This window comes from Kwoniella dejecticola, chromosome 10, assembly GCF_000512565.2.
Source record: "Kwoniella dejecticola CBS 10117 chromosome 10, complete sequence".
NCBI lineage: Eukaryota > Fungi > Basidiomycota > Tremellomycetes > Tremellales > Cryptococcaceae > Kwoniella > Kwoniella dejecticola.
Genome location: NC_089310.1, coordinates 976,778 through 989,372, shown reverse-complemented (window position 1 = coordinate 989,372; position 12,595 = coordinate 976,778).

Sequence of the window (12,595 nt, the reverse complement as noted above, 5' to 3'; positions counted from 1 at the left end):
CCCTAGACTGTTACGTCTCGCATCGAGAGACGCGTGTTGAGTTTGTTACCTTCTTTAGCTTCAAATTCAAATTCTGCTGGTTGTTCATTGAGAAAGATTCTTCACCTCCTCATCTACCACAATTTCGCACCCCCAACACACCTGCAATGGCACATGAAGCGGAATCCTTTCATTCTTTCGTCCCCGCACGGCTCAAGACCCGGGGAGCCTCCTGAACCGCTGAACCTTCTCATCGGCGGGACCACTGCACACGCCGCTGCAACAAGTCTTCGTCGTTATTCGTCTAGAGCTGACTCGTCACAGCGGACGCCTTCACCATCCACTTGCAACGGGTTGTGTAAACAGCAGGATGAATTTGAAAGCATCGCCGGGAAGACCAGGGGATCAGACAATGGACACCATATCTACAACTCGTGGTTGATCGGTTCCAAAGTTCAGCAGTGCACCCCTTGGCCACGATGGAGACGGATGACGCAGTCCGGTGTGTCGAATACCGCGATCATACCGCCCTTGCGTTGCAGAAGCAGCTGTCGGCCCGTTTACTCTGATTACTCAAGTTGGCTTTTTAACATGTGGCATATTGTCAGAGCATGTTAGTATTGACTTGGTCATCATGAGACACAGCCAAATCTCAGTGACTGTTGCAACCACGGGACTGAGACATAACTGGTCCCCCTCGTCAATTCTACTATTGTAGCTCTGCCAACTCGAACCACCAAGCTTCAAGCAAATAGATAATTAATTGCAAACATTCTCATCATCCAACTCTTGACATGTTCCTGTGAAGACCAATGTAAACCAGTTTGAGTGGTGCAAAGGCTGCCTCTCTTTTGGAATGTTTCCCAATCAACATACACAACATGCTAGCTTCTGGACGCATTCCTAGCTGGGTCACTTGATTTACCAGTAAATAGAGGACTCTATTGACTGATTCCAATGAATTTCCAAGGACAGATAAACTGACCATACAAATGAAGCTAAAAAGTATCCTCTACGTCAGAAGAGAGAGACAAAATCTGAAAGTCATTGTTACCATTCCCACTGTTGAAATCGATTGATTGAGTGCTCTATTTACCGGTTAATCAGGTGACTTAGCTGGCCACATGCCCAGGAAGCTTGCCACGTTGATGATAAACTTCTAACTTCGATATCTAACTTGTATTTCACTCTTTTACTTAACATGCATAACAATGACTCTGTCACCCACAGAGAATACCACAAGGCAGACTATCACAAACACATGTGTTGGCAGTAATTTCACCAACGATACTAGCCTGTTACGTTGAGTCAACCTACCTTGTAGCGTTGGACTCTGATATATCTGAACTTAAGGGTCTAAGTCAAATCGTATCCGTTAACTCTAAATACTTCGACTGATGGAGTTCCTCGTTCCTCGAGGAGCTACCTTGAATAACAAAACTCACTAGGGACTGGTTAAGTAGCTAGCGAGGTCAGGTAGATTAACTCAGATTCATTCAATAGCACTATGCTATCGAACAACTGTCAGAACTAGATCTCTGGGGATCGTAGTTCTGAGTTGCTCGAATAGCCTCCTTATATATCTTACAATTGTACAAACGCTTACTAAGTGGTCCTATCTAGATTTCACATCTCATCATCCGCCTTGATCCGTCTTCGTAATCATCATCACTCTCGTTTCTCGTCTCCAAGCAGAATATCCCTCATCCACGTCAGGTATCCTCGTCGAACCGTCCATACCGCTGGTTTGAGGGATTTATGACTGATGGTTATGAGTAATCGTAATGGAAGATGCGAGGGGTTCCGATAACGCTTACTCATGCTTGCTGAAGTGTCCAGGTTACTGATGGTGGCTGTGTTATTGTATCTTCGTTGCTCCTCGAGAGGTATGATTTTGAGGTTGGTGGTTTGAGCGTACGGATACCATGATGAAACGTAACGAAAGTGTATTGGAATGTAGTCACGTGGGTAGTCACGTGACTACATGTTATGGAATTACGGGGGATTTCATAACATAGCCATACTCAAGGATTTTGACCAAAATTCAGCAATTTTGACACAATTATGTGATTCTACTTTATGCACCTAAAATTCCCTCTCCAACCACATCTCATAATTTATGGAAAAGCCAACACTTATACTTGGTGCTTTGACCCGGAATCTCACCATAACCTTTGCTAGCCCTTAAAATACTTGGGATGCATGACTTTGTGTTTGCCGGATATTGCATATATACTGAGGTGTTGTGAGCCAGTTTTTACAGCCTTGTGTGCCAAAGAGTCAAAAAGGATTTGCAAACATAGTAATGAACCTTGTTGCGCGTATAAATTCGGACTCATAGGACTGTAAAACAGCCCAATACTGTCAATTTTGGTGTGCTCATTTGAGTTTTCCAGAGCTCCGATTATACAAATTCTTCAGCTGTGTCCATCTGGGTCCAGCTGGACCCGCAACGATGCGATTTGTGTCACGTTGATTAACCTTAGCTCTACGTCTGGCGTATCCAAAACACAGCAGCTTTGCACTTTTGATAGGTATTTTGTGAGGCTATAAAGATCTTGATGGAGTCTGATGGGCTTGGCTAGATCTCTCATATGCCTTTGAAGACCATGGTTGACCAGACTCAATAACACTGAAAATGGTGCTTATTTTGCTGCGTTCACTATACAATAGCGAATTGCCACGGGGAAGAACCTAACTTGATCTCATTCCCCTTTTGTAATGCTATCTCCTTGATGGTGCATCCTTGGTCCATCAACTCCTTTCCCACCAACTTCACAGCCATTGGTTCTCCACACGTATTTGCGTTCATCACTATTGTCATGTCCCAATGTTCAATGATGATTGAGCAGCCTATGTTTCCAGACAGCCCTTGCCCTAAATTAGTTCTCCTTGCCTCCATCGATCTCTCTGAAATTCCGCCAGAGATTCTTGTCTAAGATTGTTTCACGGTAAGAGACTGATGTTGGCAAATTTATGTGATATCAACATCTCCAATCAATGAGAAGGTTGAAATGCCGCAAACTATCTCTCTTTTGTTTTTTTTTTTTTTGTTTTTTTTTGTATGGGGGAAAATCTAGCTTATTTTATCATTCCCTTACTCAACATGCATGGAAACAACTTTGACAGATAGTGTGTATCCTCCCCAGAGATGCAAAAGTCTTCTCATGATTGCATACCGGACGCGAGCAAGAATATATACTAGTGTAAGTCTGCCATCTCATGGTACATGATCTGCACATGATTAGTAATGCTTGTCAAAGCATATTACTTGATCTCAACGCCTTCATCCCCATCCAGCACTTCTGAGCACCGTACCTTACCGGTTTCATTCAAGTCGTGGGTCAACACCTGTCAAACAAGACACCCAACTTGTACGGACTTCGTATCCTCCTTTTATTGCTTATCGAAGTCGATATGCAACAGCGCTGTCGGTGCTGGGATCAGGAGAACGTAGTCCTCTTACATCATCATGCTGTACAGTATTCTGTTGAATGAGTGACTGCAATAGCTTGATGGAAGCAATGATCTCCGGAACCCTTAGGATTCTCACGAATGTTCTTAGAATCTGGGGAGATACATGGTCTTGTGACCAGACACTTGAGGATAAATCATCATAGTTAGTGATGACATTTGGACAGTGTGATGGGAGCCAAAGGGACTTTGACGTAACAAAAGTGGACCATTGGGGGAAGGTTTGAGGGAGATTGGGCGTGCAGTAGGCCTGGTCAGCAAACAATGTGTCAAAACCTCGACAAACAAATTTGATTGAATTACCACAAACAGAAGGACTGCTAAAGTGACTCTACTTGGACTACTTGGTTTCATTTGGGGTTTGGTCAAGGGACAATAGCCCGACATGGACTTGCTGTGCAAGACAAAGGTTCAGGTAGGAATACTAGAGCTAATTGACCTGAAGTTGACTGATCCCAGTCCAGAGTGCTCAGGATGGCTGCGGCATCGCAGAGCTATAACGGACCTGGCTAAGGGGATTGAACAAAAATAGTGAAGCTTTGGCAATCATGACAGGCTTATGAAAAGGCTTGGTTAGACTTTGATTCAAGGTACATAAGGTAGCACTTTAGTGGGATGTATCACTGTGTATACCATCTGGATGTAGAAGCCCCAGAATCTCTCACAAACCACAAAGTGCAAATTCCACAACGCATCTGAGATGTTCCTAGATTTGTCCGAGAGGTCGTCGCGAAATGGCTCATGTCTGACACACCCTTTAGAAAGACTACCGAGGTACAAAATGTTTAGCTTGAGTGATTGCAAGAATAAGAACAGAAAAAGCAACAACAAGAACAAGCATAACATAGAGGTGGTTCATGATAGTTGGTCTTCTTGGTAGTATTTGAGAGAATAATTCTGCAGTGTCAAGTGGAAGGTTGAGCCGTGATTCAAGTGAACCCAAGCTATATAACACATCAATCGCAAAACCATCGCATTGCACCGGAATCCGGCAGGAACCTCTTGGGTAAGCAGCCTGAGGTGTTGAAATCGGTCGATTGAGAGCTCTATTTACCGGTTAATCACGTGACTTAGCTAGCCACATGCCCAGGATGCTTGCCACGTCGATAATAGACTTGTAACTTCGATATCTAACTTGTATTTTACTCTTTTACTCAACATGCATAATATTGACTTTGTCATGAGGATCGAGCTCACTGAATTATGAAGAGGCAAATTGGCCGTTGACCGGGATCATTGTGAATCACTTTGTGAAGCATATGCAGGTAAAGAACCCAGGTCCTGAAGTGACCTGCTCAGTATTTCAGAGACCGCAAAATCAGAATACCGTTGAATACATTCACCCGCCTTTGACACTGTTGTGGTGAATTTGCCAGTGCAGATGTACAATCGGTGTCTTTAATCTCCGTCACCTCGACAACATTACTATTCTCCGAGAGACTGTAGCTTGGTGATGTTGCTAGGAAATGTCTCTCAGATGCATACTAGTATTCAAGCTGGCGTTGCAGAGGAGTGGTGACTGTGATGCTGAGTTCTGTGTATATAAGGCTGCCCAATGTCGATGCAAATCAAAGCAGAGCAAACCACTCTGTCAACCCAACCAGCAATATGTCTCAAACCGTTTCCAAAGCTTCATCAATCCCTCGAACTCCTAGCAAGCGTGCTATGGCAGTCTCGCTTGCTGTCCATTCAATGATGACCCCTACTGAAATTGCTCGCCAACTCAAATGGCCTAGAACATGTCAAAGTCATTAATATTATGCATGCTGAGTAAAAGAGTAAAAGTACAAGTTAGATATTGAAGTTAGAAGTCTAGTATCGACGTGGCAAGCTTATTGGCCATGTGGCTAGCTAAGTCACGTGATTAACCGGTAAATAGAGCACTCAATCGACCGATTTCAACACTCCCCCTTGCTCCAATTTCTGGTTAACTCCAATCAATTCTCTAAGTCTTGACATAGTGTCTGGAGGAAGCGATTTTGTGAGCATATCTGCCAGGTTTTCAGCTGAAGGAATGTGTGTCAGAGAGATAGTGTTGTCCAGAACCTTCTCTCTGACAAAGTGATGTCGCATGTTGATATGTTTTGACTTATCATGATTAACTGGATTCTTTGCCAAGGAGATAGCACCAGCATTGTCGTTATAGATTGGCAGAGGATTGTCACCAAGGCCAAGTTGAAGATCTTCAAGCAAAAGTCGTAGCCATACCGCCTGTTTGGCAGCGTCTGCAGATGCCATGTATTCAGCTTCTGTTGTTGATAAAGCAACTGTCGGTTGTCTTCTTGATCGCCAGGCTACTACGCCACCGTATACCTTGAAGATGTAGCCAGTTGTTGATCTTCTGGTGTCTAAGTCACCACCCCAATCGGCGTCCACATATCCAAGGGCAACTCTCTTGCTGGAGTCTGCAGTAAATGTTAAGCCAAGTCTGTGGTTCCTCTGATGTATCTTAAGCAATGTTTGGCCGCTTTCCAGTGTTTTTCATTCCATTTACTGAGGTATCTTGAGAGAACACCAGCAGCATGGGCTAAGTCCGGTCTGGTGATTGTTGAGGCATAAAGGATTGAACCAACAACTTGGGGATATGGGAGATGGTGTGCTTCTTGATGCTCTTGCTCGGTCGCAGGGATAGCTTGGAAACCAGTTGGCAGAGGGGATTTGGCCGGATTGCAATTTGACATGTCAAACCTTTCAAGTAATGATTCAAGGTAAATGTTCTTGAGACAGATAGAGCTTTCTCTGCTGGCGATCTCGATGTATGTTGAAGCCAAGGAAGTAGTTGGCAGGACCACAGTCTGAACATTCAAATTGGGTGTTGAGATCCTTTTTAAATTTGTCCAAAGCTGCTCTTGAGTTGCAAGCTATCAATTGATCGTCCACATGTAAGGAGAGCATAAGTAACTCCCCCTCACCCCGTCTGACATAGAAACAAGGGTCGGCTCTGGTTGGTTTCAGACCTTGAGATTGTAACCAAGTGTCAAGTTTCTTGTTGAAGCATCTTGGTGATTGTTTGAGGCCGTAGAGTGACTTGAGGAGTAAAAGACAGTAGTCTGAAGGAATATCACTACCTTCAGGTGGTTCCAAGTAGATTGTTTCTTCCAAGTCACCCTTTAAGAATGCAGCAATGATGTCGACTTGATCTACTTCCAAGTCAAAATGATTGACCAACGCCAGGAATACTCGGTGTGAGTCTTTATGGGCCACAGCAGCATAGAGTTCGTTAAAATCAATGCCTGGGACTTGAGAAAAACCTTTGGCAACCCATCTAGCTTTGTATTTTGAAGGTTTTCCAGTGTTGCCATCGATTTTTCTGGTATAGACCCATTTAGCCTTGAGAGTCCGCATATCTGGTTGCTTTTTGACAATCTTCCAGACGTTGTATTGCTCCATTTTATTGAGTTCATCCTTCATTGCAGCTTTCCAAAGCTCCCCCTCGCCTGATAGTATTGCTTGTCTGTATGTTTGAGGAGTATCTGTTGACATCACTGCAAAGGCTAGCGCTTGAGCTGTAGCTGTTGATCCCCAAGTTCCAGGATTGTCTGTGATAGCCAGGGGGTCCTCAGAGTCATCTGATTCCGTATCTGATTCGCTGTTTGACACCTGTTGATTATTTGACACTCTCTCAATATCCTCCTGAGTGTTACTTTCTGCTTCCTGTTGGGCCATACCTCGAAGTAATGGGTGATCATTCATACTTTCACTGTTTACAGTTTCAATCTCCGTCAATCGGCGCAGTAATTGTCTTGGGGACGGTTTGACAGGAGCAGAAGGGACATCCTCTCTGCTAGTTGAGGTTGAAGGAACGCTGATCTTCTGTTCCTCCTCTTGTGAAATGCTCGTATCAAGTGTTTCAGGCTGTGCCAGCGCTTCATTCTTTATTTCAAGTTTTGACACCATTGTATCTCTTGAAATCTGTATCTTCCTGTCTTGAATATCGAAGATTCTATAGCTGGATGTGCTATTTTCATCGTTGTATCCCATGAACCTTCCCTCCTTGTACCTTGGTTTCAACTTATCTGTGTTGACATGATCTCTAAAGTAAATCTTTTCCCCAAATGAGCGAAGTCTAGCGTAGTCTAGCTTCTTATTGAACCATATTTCAAAAGGGATTTGTTTATTTTGACCGGAGGGTGTGCAATTCATGGAGAAGACCACATATTTTGCCGCTTCAGCCCAGAATGATGATGGAAGTCCAGTCTGAATCAGTAAAGTCCGAACTCCATTCAATATAGTTAAGTGATATCGCTCAACTCGTCCATTTTGAGCGTGAGAACCGGGTGGAATGACTGTGTGTATGATTCCCTTTGACTTCAAGTAGTTTTGACCGGAGTTTGAAATGAATTCACCGCCTTTATCTGATCTGATAGCTTTGACACGCTTATCTAGTTGGTTTTCAGCCATTGAGATGTAATCTTTGAGCGCTTGCAAAGCTTGGGACTTATGTTTCAGCAGTGTGATGTGGGTTTTCCTTGAGAAGTCGTCCACTACTGTCAAAAAGAAGCGACATCCTCCCCTTGACATTGTTCTAGCTGGTCCCCACAAGTCAACATGTAAAAGAGCTAAAGGCAACGTTGCTCTGGTGGATTCAGAGGCTATTGGTGATGGGAGACGCCCAGTCTTTCCCTTGACACATGATTCACAGGAGAATTCATTCAATTGATCATCTAAGTGCACATTATCACCGAGTTTCCCTTCTTTAGCCAGCCTGATCACTTCTTTGACACCTAAATGGCCTAAGCAACAGTGCCAAGAGTAGAGTGAATCAGCTGAGGAGGCTCTGAAAGCGTTTGATTGGGCTGTCTGACTCGCCTTGATGGTGTATAAGCCGTTGTTGAAAGGGGCATTGATCAAACACTGGTTATTTGACATCAACCTGCCAGAATATCGGTTGAATACCCATTGCATGTTGTTGGGCATCTTGTTGACAGCGATGAGGTTACATGAAAGCTGGGGAACATGGAGGACGTTGTGTAAGACTAAGCTGCCAAGTGTCAAAGTGCCTTGTCCAGCTGTCAAGAGTCGAGTCCCATTCCCAATTTGAACGCCCTTGATGCCAGATTCCCTCATATTGTCTAATTTGACCGATGATCCAACCATATGATGACTTGCTCCTGAGTCTACAATGAAAATATCGGATGAATGAGCTTGAACAGGGATATTCTGAGCGTTGTAGGCATGCGCATCGCTTGGATTGGGGCTGAATGCGTAGTCTGAGATCGAAATCTTGCCTTGGGCATCATTGTTGCTGCTGTTATTGAAAGTAATTGTTGGATCATCATCACTAATTTGAAGAGCCTGACCGGACTTTTGACCTTTGTTGGTGTTTCTGCATTCAGAAGTGTTGTGAGATCGACTATTGTGAAAAGAGCACCATTTATTGCTTCTTTGGCCATTATTGATGTTGTTCTGACCGTGATTGAAGCTGTTTTGCGGGTTACTGAAGTTATTTGAGTTATTTTGACCACTAGAGGGATTGTTGTTACGATTTTGATTGCTATTGTGTCTGTTTTGACCTTTGAAATTCCGATTTTGACCTTGGGTGTAGTTGGCTGATGCTTCCTCTGTGCACCTTCTAACCCAATCACCGTTTATAGCAGCTTGAACAGCAGCCGAGGTCATAGGATTAAGGTGCCAGAGTGTCTGTTTGAGCGAAGTGTATGATTCTGGAAGGCAATTGATCATAACATAGTCTAAAGCTCGATCTGGGAGTTGTTCATTGACAGGATTACCGGAGTTGATCTGAGAATAGGCCGATTTGAGCGTTGCAATGGTTGTGGAGGGGTTCTCACCCTCAGGGGCGCGAGTGTTGAACAGTTGTTGGAACAATTGCGCTTGCCTAGCACCAACAGAGGCAGAATATTGCGATTCCAGTTCTTCAAACAGTAATTTTGGATCAGGATTGGATATATCTTTGCAAATGTCCGAAAGGGAGTTCTCCACAGTGTCAGAGAGCGATGCCATAATGATAAAGTAGGCTTTGGCTGCCTTTTTGCGGTCTTTGACTTGTTGGATTGTTGGGGAAGCGTCTGTATCGAGTTTGGGAGGTGAAACAATGTCTAAATCCTTCAAAGTCAACGCTCCAGTGACAGATCTAACCCATTTGGCGTAATTTTCAGACCCTTGCAAGGTGACAACCTTGACATATGATCGTTCCTCTGTATCGCTTGACATGTTTGACACCTAAATCCACTGAAAGATCGGTGAAAGCGGTGAAGATGAATGAGATAGAGTTGGTTTGGCCGTTTATCCTGTGTCATATGTCAAAGTAAGTGTCCAGTACCAAGCTGAAGAGAGATTTAAATGTTCTTTTTGTACTCAGCTTGGGCTAGACAAGTTTACAATGCTCTTAGAGCGCAGGGACTTGTCACTGGGTTGGACCAGATTCTTTCACCGCTATTTAAAGCAGTACCGGTCAATTGACAGGTTTCAAAGGTGGGATATGCGATAAATGGGTGTGTTGAAGCGGTCAAGCTTGGAAAGGTCAAGATTTGATGGACTGAATGTGTCAAATCGAGGGTGTTGAAGACGCAGATAACGACTAATTGAATACGGTACCAGTGGGACTTGAAATTGAAGTAATCGGTGCTGTATTGGCCGATATATCGAGGTTTTGAAGCGATGCTTGTGTGATGAGTTGCTGAAGTGAGCTGTAGCGTTTAAGATTGCTTCCTTGCCAGTGTCTGTATGATACTAGAGGATAGGCGATTGAACATGCAGATGCGGCGCTATTTGTTTAGCTAGAACGCAAGGCTCATAACCTGTCAAAGTCATTAATATTATGCATGCTGAGTAAAAGAGTAAAAGTACAAGTTAGATATTGAAGTTAGAAGTCTAGTATCGACGTGGCAAGCTTATTGGCCATGTGGCTAGCTAAGTCACGTGATTAACCGGTAAATAGAGCACTCAATCGACCGATTTCAACAGAACAACCGTCAACTACACTCTTCAACGCTGGAGACAGCATCAGACTTGCTATTCAATCCCTCAACGAGGTCGACCTCCCGTTTCTGATAGAATCAAGAGACAAGTCATCAACCACATGATCCGCTTCCGCCATGACTCTTTCAAGCTGATTGCCAACATTCACAACCTCTCTCAGTATCGAGTTCGCGCCATTGCAAAGGAGAGAGGGTTTGTCGGAAGAGTTATGCGAAAGGTTCCCTTCCTAAACGCCAAACATGTTGAGAAGCGTCTTCATTGGGCTGCCGAGGCTCAAGGGGAGGACTGGAGAACCAAGATCTTCACAGACGAGGCAAGTGTCTGCATTGGGTTCACTACAAAGCAGTACATCACAAGGCGCGCAGGCGAAGCCTTCCTACCAGAGAATGTTCAGCTCAACTTCCGCTCTGGCCAACAATCACTCATGGTTTGGGGTGCTATTGCCTACAACAAGAAATACCCTCTCTTTTGGATTCCACCAGGTGGTATCAACGGCACAAAGTACTCAGATTGGATCCTGCGAGATAGATTAGCTGTATATGTAGATGAACTTTCAGACGAGCTAGAGGAAGAGGTGCAGGTGGTAGAAGACAACGCTCCCATTCACAATTCAAAGGTCACCAATGCCATGCGCGAAGAGCTTGGAATCATCCGACTTTACCATCCTCCAGCATCGCCAGACCTCAATCCAATCGAGAACATCTGGGCTATCATGAAAAGAAAGGTGTCTAGAATGCTTCCTCGAGCAACAAATCTCGCTCAGCTATTTGAGCAGTGCCAAGAAGCGTGGGATGAAATTCCAATCGAAGTCATTAACACTGTCATTGATAGCATGGACAGAAGACGAGATGCTGTCATTGATGCCAATGGAAAACACACTAAGTATTGATGGTTCTCAATAGAGTACGATCGTAGCTTTCTTTTGATACCCTTTGTGTGAGATACATGCATGATACCCTTGTGAATAGCATATTTGTATCTTTATTGGAAAGTCCCGCTTGAGAGTTAAAATTGGTTGCGCCTCCGAGTGACGGAGATTAAAGACACCGATTGTACATCATTACTGCATATTAAGGCTAGTTGCTATCCAATATACCAGTCTTTTGCAAGTCCACCAACAAGAATTGGTGCTATCTCCAGTGTCCTTAGCAGCTTCAATTGGTTGCCCTGGCTGTAGCATATGTATGACCTACAACAGAACCACCCAAACTCATCAAATACAATTGTTATCATGAGAGATTCAGGAGGAGTCTCTGAGAGATACATAAGTGTCAGTCTCGCTGTGTCATGGGGTTACTGATCCTCCGTGTGGGCTGACTCATTGTAACAAGATGGGTCAAGCATGTGTGTGAAGGGTACTCTGGCTGTGCAATGTTAAGGTCAATGATATTCTGCTTGTTGAGTAAAAGAGCAAAATACAAGTCAGATATCGAAGTTACAAGTCTAGTATCGACGTGGCAAGCGTCCTGGCCATGTGGCTCGCTAAGTCACCTGATTACCCGGTAAATAGAGCACTCAATCAACCGATTTCAACACACAAACACTGCACAAATGCAACACACTGTCTGTCTGTCACAGCATGATGGAGCTGCAGGTGTCTCTGAAGTGCAAGATGTGTGAATGTCATGAAGAACAACTCTGTAAGATACATATGATGTGATTGTTACTACTTTGGGAGGTGCTAATGCTGCAATCAAGCCCAAAGACATGGCAGACAATGCAGGAGAAGTGATAAAGAAAATTCTCCAGAATCTTGTGACATCTATCAGCAAAATTGCCAAAGCAGAATGCCAGACCACTGGCAAAATTCACCTGATGTTCTTGCACAGATACATATGTACAGCCTAGTGTTGTCAATATCACACACTCAACCTTATTGAAACCATCTATGTTGTCAGTCACTCTAAACACAAGGCACCTGAGCTGCAGTCCACTGAGTGCACATCCTAGAATTGCGACCTCCTGACTGTCCTGAGATCTGGAGGGTCAAACATACAGAGTGGATTGTCATTACAAGCTATAACACCGATATACAATATAGACGTATATATATATATATATATATATATATATTTATCTTTGCATATGTTGCAGTAGGTTTATGGATAGCTGATGCCCACAAGCTAGTCAGGTATAGGTACGAGGTATGATCACTGGCTAGTCCAGTCTATGTTTGACAACACACACAATAGTCACTGATTTG